We start from the raw sequence: 16,918 nt of genomic DNA on the forward strand, positions 1-16,918 counted from the left end.
TGTTTAACTTCCGTTAGTGCTTTTTTTTTTCTCTTCCGGCAGGCTGCATCCATCTTTTCTTTTTTTTTTTTTTTTTTTTGGTGTGGATTCTGTGACTACTAACCTTCGTTCTGGAACAAATTGGCTTCCCGGGAGGTGGCGCTCACACGTTGCATGAAGTCTGAACTAGAGGTAGACAAGGCTCTCTTGCTTTGCATTTATGTATTCATTCTAACCTGTGAAGCAATAAATACTGAGTGCTGACTGTGTGCCAGGCACTGTGCTAGGGCCTGAGGCCATAGCAGTAAACTCTCTTGGAGCTTCTGGTGGGGTTGGGAATGGGGGCAAACAATAAACAAATGTATATGGCATTAGCTAAGTGCTGTCAAGAAAAAGCAGGGCAGGGAGAAAGATTGAAAGAGTAAACTGTTTTAAAAAGTTGGTGGAAGAAATCTCTGCGAGGAGGTGACAGTACTAGAATAGACATGCGTGAAGTGAGGGAGGAAGTCCAGTGGTTACCTGGGAGCGTTATAGTGGGGACCCATTGGTAGAAAATGCCATTGGGGAGGAGGGCCAGATTATGCTGCGATGGGAAGCCATTGCAGAGTTTTGAACAAGGCATGACATAATCTGATACTTTTTTTTTTAAGAATCATTCTGACTGCTGTAGGAGGAATGGGGTGGGGGTAAGGTACAAAGTAGAATCAGGAACCTTTTCAATAAGTGCTGCTGAGCAATTGAACATCAACAGAAAAAGAGAAAAAAAAAAAGAACCTCTGCCTAAACCTCTCACTTTAAATGAAAATTTACTCAAAATGGATCATAGATTTAAATGTCAAATGTAAAACTAAGAATTCTTTCTTTCCTTCCTTCCTCCCACCCTCTCTCCCTCCCTTCTTTGTCTTTTCTTTTTCTTTCTTTCTTTCTTTCTTTCTTTCTTTCTTTCTTTCTTTCTTTCTTCCTTTCTCTTTCTTTGTTTCTTGGAGTTTGTTAATATCAGTTCAATAGAATTATCTACAAAGTTCCTTTTTAGTGGTTGAGGCCCCCTGAACAGTGGTTTTAAAACTTCTATGTACAAACAAGTCACATAAAATACAGATTCTAATTCAGTAAGTCTGGGATGGAGCCTAACAGTTTGATGATTTCAATGCTGTTGATTAATAGAGTCTTCAAGACCTTGAGCCAGGATGATTTAAGCCTTATTAGGTAAGGAAGTAAGGTCTTGCCCAGACAGATGCTAGAGAAGTGGGTTGGGCACTAGAAAACAGGACAGTCTCATCTCTCTTGGAAGCCATCCTAATTCCATGACTCCACCCTAACCCTACACACAGCCCTTTCCCAACCCTACACACAGCCCTCCAGGCTTCCACAGGTAAATGTTTCTGCAAAACAAATCAGAGAACAATAAGAATTTAGTACTAAAAGTAATTTTAATGGGCATATGGACCAATCCCTTCTCCAGAAATCCTTGCAAGGGATTTCTGCCTCTGCTTGAAACCTCTCAGAATGGGATATCACTACCTCAAACATCAAATCACTGGCCTTCCACCCACCCCTTGCTAAAAACAAACAAAACTGCTAATCAAATATATTCACCTCCCAAAAAAAATAATAGGAGTAATGTTTAGTGAACTGCGCTAAGATATCAATTATTGTAGAGCAAAAAAGAGTGGTCACTGGGATGCCTGGATAAAATAGGGGGAAAATTTTATAGAGGAGGTAGCATTTGGATACACAAAAAGAAGAGGTAAATAGATAAGTCTGTAGGTATCAGGGGATCAGGAAAATAGCAAAAGCAAAGGATGGAAAGTAAGCAGAGAAAAGTAGAAAATGAGAAACTGATTAGACTCCTAAAAGAATGTTCTGGACCAGTGGGGAAAAGACCACCAGATTAGTGACAAGCTTTAAATACTAGTCCATAAAGTTGAGACTTTAAGCTATAGTTAATGGAAAGTCATTGAAGTTTGAGGGGTAGGACAGTGACATGAGAAACATTTGGAACTCATTTGTTGAAGCCATCTAATTCACTCACTTTACAGAGATACAAACAGACCAAAAGAGATGGCCCGATTTGTTCAAGATTACAGTCGTACATGGAGAGAGCTTTGTTTTAGACAGCAAAGAATTTAGTTATAATCTGAAGGATGGATGGGACAGGGAGAGGCTGGAAGCAGAGACGCATTAGGCGGATCAAGGTATGAGGATAGATATGACCTCCTCTGAATTAAAGTTGTCAAAAGAATGTTTATGATAGAATTCCCAGGATAAATTGACAAGATTTAGGAGGTGATCAGATATGATCAACAAGGGGTAGAGAGGAACTATATCACAACAGTGGTAGTGCTTAAAAGAGCATGGCTCTGTTTTCAGAAAATGGGCGTTGATTCTTGGCTCAGTCACTTATTAGTTATGTGACTTTGGACAAGTTACTCAACATCACAAAGCCTCAGTTTCTATGTTTGCTAAATGGGAGTACTAATAGTCACCAAATCATAAGATTATTGTGAGGATTATATAAAATAATTCAATGAAAATTTAACATAGTGTCAGGCACATAGTAAATAATAAATGTCAGCTGGAGTTTTTTTTTATAGCTATGGATGATAAAATTTTATACCTAAGAAACTGACAATTAACGAAATAGGGAAGACCAGAGGGAGCCAGCTAGAGAAAGAGGAGTATGGTGTAATGTCAAATCTGATGGAGGATGATACAAGAGAGAAAATATGCAGTAATCAATTGAAGATACTTCTATGGGTTTCAGAAGAAATGCTAGGCCTAAGGAGAGACCTATGGGAATTATCTGCATAAAAGTGATCTGTGGGTATAAAAATTATTTTAAAAGCAATAATTACCATTCTTTACACAGAAATGAATAATAATATGTTTATTGAAAGATTGTCCTGTGCCATGCACAAAGTGCTTTACTTACAGTAACTTGTGTAATCCATATATCAACTTAATGTGGTAAATACTGTTATCCACATTTTTGGGTGGGGAAACTGAGGCTCATTCAGGGTCAGTAACTTGCCCAAGTTCAGACAGCTGGAAAAGGTAGAACCAGTATATAAAGCCAGTCCGTGCAACGCCAACATGAGAGCCTGAGCTCTAAACCACGTGTGTGCTGCTGAACTATGCACAAAGCTTTATTCCTAGGTCTTACTTCCATGGGGAGGATACCTATGGCAAGCAAATAAATCATAATCTGAGACCATAATTAGAGACAGCTAGCTCTAATACTATACAAAGAATAGAATTGATTCAGGGCATGACTGTCCTCTTATCAATGATTTAAGGAATCAGAGCAACTAATGCATTATGCCCACATGTGAGAAACAGAAAGACATCTTGGGATGCAGGGCAAAGAAAGAACATTAATAACAGTAATTGGAAATAAGCCCCCAGGGAATCCTCATGTACATAATCAAGAATGAAGTATGAACCCTCTCACCTTTGACTCCAGAGTCAAACTACAAATCAAACAGCAGGATCATTTGGTAAAGGTAATTGCCTCTGTTTCACAAAAAAGACACCCAGCTCATCTGTCTGCCTCTGGCTCTAGACTATACACATGGAAACTGCCTCCTCAATATTCTTAGTGAGGCCCTGATCCCTGACAGAGGGCCCGAAAGGGAGTTTTTGGGGAAACCCACATTATTTGCTGACTGGGGAAGGCAGTCCTGAGAGACTCCTCGCATAGTCTGGTGCAACAACCATATGAGGTGCACACTATTCTAATTCCTATTTTAGAATGGGAAACCGAGGCACAGAAAGGTTAAATAACTTACCCAAGGCCACAAAACTAGTTAAGTAGCAGAGCCTGGCTGTGAATCCATCTGACTTTTGCTCCAGAGCTTACATGTTTAACTACCATAGACTGTGATGTCCTCAGAGATTTTAGACTTCCCTGGCCCAATGAGACCTTAAAAATCACATCAGTCCAGCCCAAATTACATCAGTTATCTTTTTTCTTCCTATTCAGTGATACTGCCTTCTTTTGACACCCTTATGTTTTCTTGTCTATGAACAATGACACTGATACAATTGATCTTTTCTCCTTAAACTATGTTTATATTTTCTTACAACCCTCCTCTTGTTTCTACTTTCTAAGTTTAGCTATAATAAAGTCTTCAGCAAAAACATGGGCTCTTTGCCTAAAACAGTTTCTCCTTTGCCTTGACTCTGGTGTAATCTTTCAGGCTAAAACTCTCAAAGGGAAGTGGCTGAAGAGGTTCAATGCTGAGAGCAGGGATTTAACATTAATCTCCCTCTTGCTTTCATGTGGTTTGACACTCCAGGACTCCTGCTGGGTGTCTTTGACATGGGCCCAGTATCTTTTGTCTTCGCTGATGATGATTATGACACTAGACTGGTTCAGCAAATTTCTCCTTCTTCCCTTCAGCCTCCCCAGATTGGGGTTGAGTGTCACCTAATATGCAATTTATATATTACTATGATTGTAGTGCCTTTTCTATTAGTCAGGATAGGCTAGGTTGTGCTGCAGACAAAAAAAAAAAATATTCCCAAGTCTCAATGGCTTGATGTCTTAGTCCATTTAGGTTGTTATAACAACAACAAAAAAACCGCACACTAGGTAGCTTATAAATTGTCCACGTAAGAATGTCCAAACCTGTAGAGAATTTTATAAGACTTTAACCCCAAACTGATGACAATTGTGAGGAAACAAGATCTCATATGCTCCAGAGAATAACAGTTTTACAGCTTCTTTTATGCATTTGAAATTAAGGAGGGAATGTACATGGAGGTGGGAGAAAGCAAGACGGGTTGGATTACAGGATAGTTAACAAAATCATGTGCTCTCTTGAGGATTAATACCTCCTTCAAGGGGTATTACTTTCGGCACTTCAAAGGTGTGTTAACCCAAAGGCACAAGAAGAATGGACAGGGCTGGCTTAAAACCTTTCACTAAAGAAGTTGTAGGCCTGGGGCGTGACTACCCACCATAACCTTCCCAGTTAGGAATTTAGGATCAGATCACCCTGAGAGGTTACTTTCCAAAGAATCCCTTTGTTGTCCACATAAACAACAAACATTGATTTCTCGTGGTTCTGGAGACAGAGAAGTCCAAGATCATGCTGCTGACAGATTCGGTGCCTGGTGAGAATCCCCTTCCTCACTGACAGCAGTCCTCTCACTGTAACCTGACATGGTGGAAATGAAAAGGGATTTCTTTGAGTTCTTTTTTATCAGGATACTAACGCCATTCATGAGAGCTTCACCCTGTTGACCCAATCACCTCCCAAAGGTCCTACCTCCTAAAGGATTTCAACATATGAATTTGGGGGGTGCATAAACATTCAGTCCATTGCACTGAACAAAACCAAACTTACTCACCCAAAGTCTGCTGAACGGCCAGTACCACTACAGTTAGTTCCCCACCTGCAATCTTTGTGAGAACCTAGTTCTTTCTAACGTGTGGCTCTGCCATCTCTACAAAACCTCTGCACACCACAACAGGAGAGAGCTGAAGAGTCATGCAGTATCTCTTAAATGATTGGTTTGGCCTGGAGGGGATGCTTATCACTGCTCCTTCCAACCCATTGGCCAGAACTAGTCACATGGCCTTGTAACTCTAAGGGAGCTAGGAAGTATGCAGGAGCAGGTGGCATTCTATGAGCAGGAAATGTCTTTGCTTCTTCTCATTAATGTATCCTCCCCTGTAATCTTTCTTCCTTTCCCAGTCTAGTCACAGCCCATCTACTTATACCATGGACTTTAACCTTCCACCTCTAAACCCACAAATGAGAGTTTAATCTGATTCTTATTCGTTGGAGTGTTTTATCTCCTGCTAGATGACCTTGCCTTTGTCCTTTGAGTGGCATGCTTCACAGTTTGGAATGTTTTCTCTCTGGTCTTCATGCTTAGTTTTCCATCTAGTCATTTTCCAGGAGCTATCCAGCTGAGAGTGGTCTGGAAAGCCCCCCCTAAACTTTCTGTAATTAAAATTGGAGTTATTAAGAGCAAGAAACACTCTTTCTCTGGAATGAGGTGAAGTAAGGGAGACAGGGGAAATACTGAAGGAATAAAAGCTGGTTGAGCAAATCATCTGGAAAACAGGTCCACTATCTCCCTAGGACAGTTTAATACAGGTCAGACAAAAAGACCTGTGAGAAAGAGCCTATGGGGGTACAGAATGAGCCACCCCTACATGTGCCTCAGTGGTATGCAGATTACTTTGAGCTAAAGGCCATTTTAGCTTTCGGCTCAAGAGAAACTTCTGTCCCCTCCCCTATATAGTTAATGTAGAATTTAAACTAGAGGCTTTGCCCATAAGAGATTTTCAGAGGTAACTTCTTTTCAATCTACCTTTTCAGGGCAGAGCAAAGTGTTATTTACTATAGGTCTGCTTTTCTTATTCTTAATTACAGAGCCAGAACTGTGAGGAAGGGGGGAAAAAATTCCCCTTTGCCTCCTTTGGTTCTTTGCAGATGACTGAAAACTCAGCAGGAGGGAGACTGACAAGAGAAAATCAAATGTAATATCTTGTGCACAGGAACCCCCCCATACATGAGACAGTCAGAGACCCTGCGTACCTAAGAAGTTCTCGTTCACAGGATACTACATTTGATTTTCTCTTGTCAATTTGCCTCCTGTTGGTTTCATTATTTGGCCAGCCAAAATGAACCAGAGGAGGGAAAGGGGAATTTTTCCCCTTCCCCACAGGCCCCAAATCCTTCTGGTAGAAACAGCTGCCACAGTTCTCTCACATTCTGATCAGAATGATCATTACTGTCATGCTTTTGTTCTTTACTAAACACACTACAAGAGCAGTATTTAAGGAAACTTAAAAGAAAAATTAATTCTACCAACATAAAAATTATTATTGTTTGCATACTTCTTTCCAGTGGTAGGGGAGGAACAAAAAAATCTTTTCCTCTACCCATCTTGTGTTCTTTAGCTGGGACCCTGTGAGTTAGACTGGCCAAAGACAGATTAACAAAACAAAAACAAACAAGTTTATTAACATGTGCATGGCACAGGTGTACATAGAAACACCTAGTGATCAGCAACCCAAAGGAGTGACTTTAGAATTGGGGCTGATATACCATCTTAGGCTAAACAAAGGAAAAGGGGTTTGGGGCTTTTGGGCAGGGGAAGCAAGTTATGGGCAGGTGACCAGGAAGTATGGTAAACACGTGTTGTTTAGTAAGGTTTGTTATGCAGATTTGAGTGGATGCCTTCTCTATTAATAAGAGTTGTAAAGAGTCCTCCTCTTCCTGGTGAGGGGAAAGAGAGACACCTTTTACACATGGATATTTCCTTGACCAAAGGAAAATTTGTGCCCTGTTTTTACAGCTTTTCTCGAGTCTGCTGGTTGTCAACGGCCTTTAGTTCCCAATAATCCATATGCCAGAGGCATATTGAATTTTGGGATGGCATATTCTGGTACCCTTCATAATCTTTGTTTGTTTTTATGTTTGTGATTATACCAAACAAACAACTAGCAAATAAATATTTCCTTTTAAAAAGGGGTGTATCCCTGAGAAAAGAACACATAAGGTGAATGACTTAAGTCATTTATATTTTAGTAAGAATTAGGACGGGGAGCCTTTTTGCCTTTTTTTTTTTTTTCTGTAACAACTCGTTGGGATCAAGACATTAAAGACTGGGTCCGGAAGGGGGGGGTAGAGGAACTGGTGGGGGCCTGTGTAATAGTATCAGACTCTGGGTATCCCGTGGTCTCAAGCAGTCATTGAGTCTTAGGAAATGAAAGCTAATGCGGGTAGACTATTAGAATTAGAAAAAGTAGAAGAAAAAAGGAGTGGTTGGCTCCAAAAGCAAATAAATTTTGCCAGCTTAGTAATTTTAAGATCAGAAATCTAGTGAATAGGATCTTAAAACTCACCTATTCCAACTCCAATCTTTGTTTCCTTTGACCACATCTCTGCTATATGCCACCCACGCTAGGTTTAAATAGCTCCATTGCTGGGGACCGCACTATTTCCCAAACCATTTCTGGACAACTCCTACTGATTAAAAAAAGGTTTTTTTTTTATGTATTTGTTTTTTTTAATTAAAGTTTATTGGGGTGACAATTGTTAGCAAAGTTACATAGATTTCAGGTGTACAATTCCATATCACATCATCCATAAATCACATTGTGTGTTTACTACCCAGAATCAGTTCTCCTTCCATTACCATATATTTGATCCCTTTTTCCCTCATCTCCCATCCCCGACCCCCTTTATCCTCTGGTAACCACTAAACTATTGTCTGTGTCTATGAGTTTCTGATTCTCATTTGTTTGTCTTGTTCTTTTGTTGTTTTCGGTTTATATACCACATACCAGTGGAATCATATGGTTCTCTACTTTTTCTGTCTGACTTATTTCACTTAGCATAAAAGTTCCTATGTTGAGAAAAAAAATACACACCTCCTTGTGTACTCTTCTTCTCAACCTCATTCTACACATGAGGAAACTGAGATACAGAGAGTAACTTAGTCAAGACATCACAGCTAATAAGTGGCAGAAGCACAGTTCAGACCCCAGCAGTTAACTCCACACCCCTTGTTTTTTATTGCTTCATGCTTGGCTGAGAGTTTGAATTTTAACGTTTTTACAAAGCAGTAAAGAATACGTCTCTCAGAATCTTGGTCTCTGCTAATTTGAACAACAAAATGTCATTCCTCTATATGAAATTTTTATATTACATTAGAATGAGACACCAGCCCAGGATTATGCCCTGTGGTCTTATGTCAGATGAATTATTTGGCTTTTGACTTAGGAACTTGCAAAAAGGGAGGTGGAATGGACACTGAGCTGAGCGTTCAGAGCTCCAGATACTTGTTCCAACACAGCCATCCATAACTTTACACTAACTGTGGAGGCTTCCTCAATTATAAAATGAGGGAATTGGACTCCATTCGGGAATTTCCAGCACTGGGGCAGAAAGAGCGAGCAAATATGTATCTTGAAAGAGGCAGACTTTCTGGTGCCCCTTGAGTCACACGTATCAAGTTGAAATGAACAAATGAGTTTCTGTTCCCTGCTGCTGATGTGTGAGGCTGTCAATTGGCGATGGTTACGATGCTTAAGTTTTCACCTGGCTCCCATTGCCCCTACTAAAAATAAGCCACCAGTGTTAGGGCTGAGTCATTTTCATACATGAATGCGTGAAGGAAAAAAGGGACAAAGGTCATAGAGGCTCTGTGGATTATTTACCTTCCAGACACACACTTTGTTCCCAACCAGCCCCTCTTTTTCTGTTTTATTTCAGATAATCTGTACACCTTAAATAGAAAACATATTCAACAGTATGTTACTGTGTTTTGGTTTATGTCCTGTTCTCTGCTTGTGGATTGACCTTGTCCTTAGAGCTGGGTTTTTGTACCTTTCTGAGAAATAGAGGTTGATGTTCACATTTGTGATCGCACTTTACAGTTTGCAAAGTGTGTATGTACACGTAGTTCTTTTTGAATACTCAGCTGTCCCCCCGGTGATGTGGTGACCTGAGGATAGATTCCAGGTATTCTCTAGACCTAGTAAAGCCTTATCCGTACAAAATTGTAAAGTAATTTTATTTGTTTTAAGATGATCTTTCTATTTAGTTTTTGGGAATTATTTTACCATCTTCTGGGATCTTCACTCCCCACCCCCATCTGTGTGGCCAGTGTCCTCATTCTGCTTTTTCAATCTTTAGAACTGAAGTCTCTTTAGCTGTAAAACGGGAGGCAGAAAGTTGGGGGAAGAAGACACTAAAGTTTTCCTTCATCTTCTTTTTCCAAATCTACCTAGCTAAGAAGCAGTGACATAAATTTCTAAAAAAGTTCAGGCTTCTTTTCCTTACCCAATAAAATCCCCATTCCCTTAGGGTTGCTGATTTCAGCCGTTTATTTGGTAGAAAACAGTTGACTGTACAAAATCTAAAGGGTGAATATTGGATCAAGGAGTATTATCCACAAACAAGACTTAACTTATTCAAAAATTGACTTCAGATGGTTTGTCCAGCTACCAGTATTCTTTGTGATCCAGTCCAGAAGCAACTCAAACGAAAAGTGTCCAAAAGAAACTTATTATTTTACTTTAAAAAGCTACGTTCCTTCTGAATTAGCTCTCTTGATTAGTAATATACCACCATTTACCCATTTGCCCAAGCAAGAAACCTGTGAGTCCCTTTCTATCTCTTAAATCTACCAAGTTCTGTCCATTAGATCTCTCAAATATTTATCAAGCCCATACCACTGCCATTTCCTTAACATGGGGGATGGCAAGGCAGGGAGGGAGATTAGACAGATACAGATGGAATGCAAAGAGAAAGATGTAAGTAAGATCAGTGTAACTGTGCATGGAAAAAAAGGGTTCTGGGAAAATAACCATACAGGGTGATATGATCATAAATTCCTATGATCATAAACTGGGAAGGTTATGGTGGGTAGTCATGCCCCAGGCTTATAACTTCTTTAGTGAAAGGTTTTAAGCCAGCCCTGTCTATTCTTCTTGTGCCTTTGGGTTAACACACCTTTGAAGTGCCAGAAGTGATACCCCTTGGAGGTGTTATTCTCAAGAGAGCACATGATCTTGTTAACTATCCTGTAATCCAACCCCTGCCTTGCTTTCTCCCACCTCCATGTACATCCCCTCCTTAATTTCAAATGCATAAAAGCAGCTGTAAAACTGTTATTCTTTGGAGCATTTGAGATCTTGTTCCCCAGTATATGGCATCAGTTCGGCTCCAATAAACTCTCACAAAAATTCTCTACAGGTATGGACATTTTGTGTGTCAACACAGCACATTAGCCTGGTTAATCAAAATCCTTGACCCCCACCTATAGTTCTCTACCCCCTACTGATTTAGCTTATCAGTAGCCTAGCCTAGATGGAGAGAAAATACCTCTGCTCATTAAGAGTTTTACCCAGGAGTTGAAGTTGAGATTGAGAAAGAACATATGGAAAGAAGGTGTTGTTTTTCAGATTGGAAGATTGGTAGGTAGGAAGGAGGCAAGGAGAACAGGAATGAAGAGGAAAAAACTCAGATATATGTCCACAGTTTTAGAAGTCTAGGCTTTGTCCCAGAGAGTAGGAGGTGTGTTCAGTAAAAGAAAGAAACACTGAGGACCCTACCCTCCTCTCATGTGGGGCTTAGAAAGGTACTGCTCTGAAGACCAACCCCTATCAAACTTGGGAATAAGCATTCAAATTGGCTGTGCTGTGGGGTTAAGTCATGAGAGGCCCAGAGGCTTAGCTTTCTGAGCTTAGCCTGGGAACTTCGAGTGGGGTGGATGGTAGGCAGCAGGTAGCACTGAAGTGAGGGTTGCTGGGAAGGCTCCCATCACAGCTAGACTTCAGAGACCTCTCACGTAACATCAGAGTCAAAGGAGAACAAGTTAGGGAGTGATACCAAAAGAATGGACCCTAAGTTCCAGTAGCTCAAAACGTAAACTTTGAAGGCCAGCTGGATATCCGGAGACCAGGCAAGCAAGGAACATCGCTTAGAGACCAGAAGACAGAGAGCAAAGGTCATGCCATTCACCTTTATCCACCTTGATCAAGTGGCAAAAGACACTCTTCTTCCCCATAACCCTGAATACTCATAAGGAAGGAACAGGAGGCGGAGAGGTTAGCTCAAAGACTCAGAATTCTTATCTAAGAGAGACTGCCAGAGACCTACAGAGACTGTTTCAATAATTCCTTTAGACCAAGCTTTCCTTTGAATTAGCTCTGCGCTGTGACTAAGGTCTCTGGAAGTGGGCCAGATTGGGTTTTGACAAAACAAATAAATGAAATTTCTCTGTTTATCTGAATCTGTGAGTTAACCTTTAAGCCACGCCTCTGCTTAGATTACCTTTTCCTTGGCAAAATCCTCCAGGAAACGCTCACCGAAAGGACCTCCAAATAGAGTTAACCATTCTTTCCTCTTTATCATCACTGCACCTTGTACATATTTAGAGAGTTGCACTTGCATGTGATTTATGCTTCCCAGGTCTGCCTCCTTTATTAGACTACTCGTCTTGAGGGCAAGTGTTGTGCCTGATTCATCCTGACCTTGGGCTAGGACCTTCACCTTGGACCTAGCACATGACCCAGCACTCAACAGGCAACAAGTGTTGGCTGAATTACGCTGTGTTCTTAAAGATGGTGGATTTCAGAAGTGATGTTTTGAGTCATTGAGACCTTCCCCCCAAATCATAGACACAAATTAATTGGCATTTAGAAAATTTAGTTTCTTCTCATCTCCATTCCTTTCCCAGCATTACTGTTAATAAGTGTCAAAATTAAATTCTAAACTAGAATGGGTTTGCAGTGTCATCCACAATGAAATTTAGTTAAAGTCTTTTTGGGAAATGGGCTCCAGGTTGTCTGATGTTTCCTAAAATTCTAATCTATATCTTTCTCATCTATCAATTTAGGAGATTCAAGAGAGAGGGTACGGTAGAGGGGAGAAAAATTCAGGTTTCTTGCTGGGGAGTCTCACTGGCGGCTTACTTGCTCCAAAGGAAGCAAGTAGTCCTCTTGCACTTGACGCCTCTTCCACAAGGACATTGAAGAGTTCCGGAATCTCCTTACCGAGTGTTAAATGTTAACCAGGTGATATCTGGAAGATGGGATTATCTGGAGGATTTTATTCTCTGTGCTTTTCTGTATTGAGCAAATTTTCTATAGTGAGTATGCATTTCGTCTATAATGGGGGGGAGGGGAGTGAAGTTCAACCAACTCACTGTTTTGACAACATGTCTTTTATTCCCAGAATGAATTTCAGCTTTATGTGTAAAAAGTATCCTGTGAGGTGGGGATGGGCCTCCTCTTCTTCCACTCTACGCAAGTCAGAAGGAGGTGGAGAGGAAATAGACCTGAACACAAATAAGACCAATGGATGCTGGTCCCATGAAAAACAGCCGCAGATACTGGGATTCTTGCATCAGCCATGGATTTAGCCTCTTCAACTTCAACCTGGACACATTTATTCGTCATATCCTGACACCTTAAAAAGGCTTTCAAAGGAAAAACCGAGGGCTCAGAAAAGTCCTCTGGCATTTTTCGAGAGCCTTGAATTCCACACCTAGGCTGCCTCACTGTGGGGAAGGACAAAAAATTACACCTAACCCTAATTGTAAAAATATACATATTTTTAAAAGTACTTCTTCTGGCTGGACTAATAATCACATTAACATGAGACAGATTAACAGGAGAAAATAACCAAATGTATTACGCGTATGTATACTGGGACGCCATAGCAGTATGGGACTGGAGGACAGATGGCGAGGTTATGGCTTCTATGTCATCTGGAACCATCCTGAATCAAGGAGAAGGTGGGGTTGTGATTTGGGATTTTAAAGGGCAGGAAGGCAATTCTCATGGAGATGGAAAAAACAAATGTTTGGTAAATCAGTGTTTGCTGGGATCTCTAACAATGGGACACTGACAGGACTTTGATCAAAAGCGCCTTTCTAGGTTCCTCTCTATCACACTCTATAGTAATAGCTCCCTTCCTGGAGCAGATCCTCTATCCAAATTCTTTTAGGCAGAGAGGGTGAAGTTCAAAGGTTCTTTCTGAGTCTTTTCTTATTTAACAGCTTAATATATCCCAAAGAGGCATAGTTTGAGGTGACAAATGCTGCTGCTCCTTGTCGCGGAGCGCGTTCTAGTTTGTAAGGGGTGATGAATCACTTATTATTTCACACTGCCATCGGTGGAAGGCCCTGTGAACTGGGAGCCCTCTTTTCTCTTCCCCGTCAGCAGAGAGACATCCTCTCTTCCCATGTGGGAAACCGTAGTTTGTGAAACCAGAGAAATTGATTCACGTAGAAATAACTGAAAATTCCAGAAGGCTAGACAAACAACAGGACTAGTCATTTTAGTCTTCCAGTGATTATAGTTATTGTACTTAGGAAGAATCTCCTCCCTTCCTGCCCTCAACAACTCCTCCCCTCCGCGGCTCCTTTACTGGCCTCTATTTTTGCAAGGCCAAAGAATCGCTTAAAATGGAATTTCCTTCCTTTTAGCAATCAAGAGTAAATGTTTACTCTCAAGTTCACAGCATGACCTGTTTTCCTGAATGACTCTTAATCTTTAATAATAATCTCAGCTCTTGGGGTTAGAGGTGGGTGCTGGGAATTTATCCAAGCTGTTGTGTATAGGAGTTAGCATTACCAACGACATAATTAGGAGCTGACTAACGGGACTCTATCTCAAGGCCCTCTCTTTTCTGTCTTTCATTCCCACCTACAAAGGAGAAACACAGAATTTTAGAATGGCAAGAAATCTTTACAGATTCTATAACACACCTCTTCATTATGCAGATGAAGCTGAGGCTCACAGCCCTTTATTACAGTGACTGGCACCTAGTAGGAACAGTACTCAGTAACTACTTGCTTTATTGTTTCTGGCCTAAGTTCAAAATGACCAGTCCATATTAGAATATAAGGTCCCCAATTTAAAAACCATTTTCCTTCCACTCTATCACACTGAGTTATGTACTTCCATTTGGTTTACTATAAACTCATTATAGCCATAAGTTTCACTTAATTTTAACAGCTTCATTGAGATGTCACATACCATACAATTCACCTAAAGTGTACAAGTCAATAGGTTTTAGTATATTCGGAGTTGTGTATCCATCACCACAATCAATTTTAGAACATTCTCATTTCCCCCAAAAGAAACCCTAAACCCATTAGCAGTCACTCCTATTTTCCCTCATTCTCCCACCTAGTCCTAGAACAACTACTGTGTTTCCCTGAAAATAAGACCTAGCTGGACAATCATCTTTAATGCGTCTTTTGGAGCAAAAATTAATATAAGACCCAGTCTTACATAATATATGACCCGGTCTTATAGTAAAATAAGACTGGGTCTTATATTAATTTTTGCTCCAAAAGACGCACTGGAGATGATTGTCTGGCTGGGTCTTATTTTAGGGGGGGAAACACGGTAATCTTTCATATGTGGTGGCCCTTTGTGACTCGTTTCTTTTACATAGCATAATATTTTCACGGTTCATCTGTGTTGTAGCATGTACTTACTTTCTTTTTATTGCTGAAAAATAAATATTCCATTATATGCATACACCATATTTCTCTATTCAACAGTTGATGGATATTTGGCTGAATTTTATTTTAAACAAATTTGATTTCTGATAGCTAGCAGGAGCTTAAAATCTAGACATGTATCTCTTTCTATGCTGAATTTATACGTAAAGAAGCATACTTATTATGAAGACTTTATTATTTCATACCTGAAAATCAAGACTTTTTTTCTTAAAATTTTCTGATGGGGGTGAGGGGTGCTGTTAGCTCAGTTGGTTAGAGCGTGGTGCTGGTAGCACCCAGGTTGCTGATTTGATCCCCCCCACGGGCCAAGGTGAGCTGCAACCTCCTTAAAAAAAATAAATTCTGATGTGTATGATAATATTGGGGAAAGACGAAGTAAAACCTTGCCCTGAGTTTCCCTGTTGCTCTGACTCCCAGGAAAATACAGGCATAAATATAGGTAGATTGCCTAAGTGACAGCCCTCAGGAAGAGAGAAAAGAGAAAAGAATGATGCAAACCAAGCCTCTTTTCTTCTGGTTTCAAATGTGAGATTTAAAAGGGAAAGGGCATTTGGGTCTCACACCCAACCAGCTGATCGACATTTCTAAAAGCCGGGGATATACACAAACAATTTAAGGGGTGGGTGTGGGGTGAGAGTGAGAAAGGACAGTACAGGACGCAAATCCAGTCCCGTCTGACTTCGTAAGGCTTAGTATTTTCATTTTTGTCCTTCTGAATTTATAGGTTGGCCCTCGCTCAACCTCCGTACTGTTTTTGTGGGTCTCCAGGTAGGTCCAGATTGGGAGACTTTGGGGGACTAGTTCATGCTTGGTAGGAAGAACTCGAACTTGTCAATACCAAGTTGAGGATATTTATAATCCTGGGAGGTGGCCGCTTTTCCCACTACGCCCTTGTTTATGCAAGTCCTGCCTCTCCTCCCCCCGCCCCGCGCCCGGCCCCATTCTTGTTCGAGTTGGACCGCAGTACTCCTGAGTCACCTGCGGGCGGAGTGCAGGGGCTTTGGGGAGTGTCTTCCGATCCTTTTGCAGAAGCCAGACGAGTACACCGGGAAGCGACTCTCGACTCAGCCCGCCGCAGGCTTGGGTGTGTCATTCCCCACACGTGATGCTCTCCCGGGCGGCGGAGACCTCACTTGTCATGGGACTTATTCACCCCAGTGGTCCTACCCCTTTCCTTCTCTGTTCCCCCACCCCCACTTCCCCGCTCCGCCCCCACTTGGAGACCAGAGGCAAGGGGGTTGGCCGGAGCCAGGAAATGCCTGTCCCAAGTTGGACGGGAGAAGCAGAGAAATGCAGCGTTTGAGAAAGTACCAAGAGGTGGCATCACAATTTTATGCTTTCCAGAATGCTTTGCACGTCCTCTGCTTTAGCCTATCCTTACTCATTATCCCCAAATAGATCTGCCCTATTGGAGACCCCCTTGTCACTGAAGACAAGACCTTGACCTGGTTAAGGGTGCTTTTCCCCGAGCCTGCAATTCTCGGATCGGCCTCCTTCGCGTTCTCGCTGCGTGACCTTGAGTGAACCACAACTTTTCTGGGCCTCCTTTCCCAGTCTGTGAATTAGAGGTCAATCGTCTACCGCACCGCGCCCGTATGGAGGAACAAATGAGAACGCCCTTTGTGAGCGGTGAAAAGCAATAAAAAGGTTCGTTATGTCAATTCTGGACCGCCAGGCACGATTCCAGAAGCCCTCCCTTTCCTTTGGGACCCGCCCTGCAAATCACGTCCGGAGCGGACAGCCCCCACTACGCTCCTCTCGCAGTCTTTCTCCCCGGCGAACGCACGGCGCGCGCGGCGCCGAATGTTGACGCCTGGCCCCGCCTCCGCCGGCGCATGATGACGCGTTGGCCCCGCCCCCGGCCGCGCCTGGCCTCCCGCGGGGCCCCGCCCATCGGGCAGACGCGGCGCCGGTCCCGCCCCGCGGGTGA

The 16,918-nt window shown here is 41.8% G+C and overlaps 1 long non-coding RNA gene across 1 annotated transcript; it reads left to right on the forward strand.

Annotated features, from left to right (window-relative positions):
* The first annotated feature begins 85 nt into the window (after positions 1 to 85).
* On the forward strand, positions 86 to 13,069 carry LOC308488729. The gene is made up of 3 exons (XR_013991944.1): positions 86 to 171; positions 12,349 to 12,600; positions 12,687 to 13,069. It is a non-coding gene; the product is annotated as an uncharacterized lncRNA (long non-coding RNA).
* Positions 13,070 to 16,918: the final 3,849 nt, after the last annotated feature.

The sequence above is a fragment of the Rhinolophus hipposideros genome (genome assembly GCF_964194185.1).
Source record: "Rhinolophus hipposideros genome assembly, chromosome: 20".
NCBI classification, from domain to species: domain Eukaryota; kingdom Metazoa; phylum Chordata; class Mammalia; order Chiroptera; family Rhinolophidae; genus Rhinolophus; species Rhinolophus hipposideros.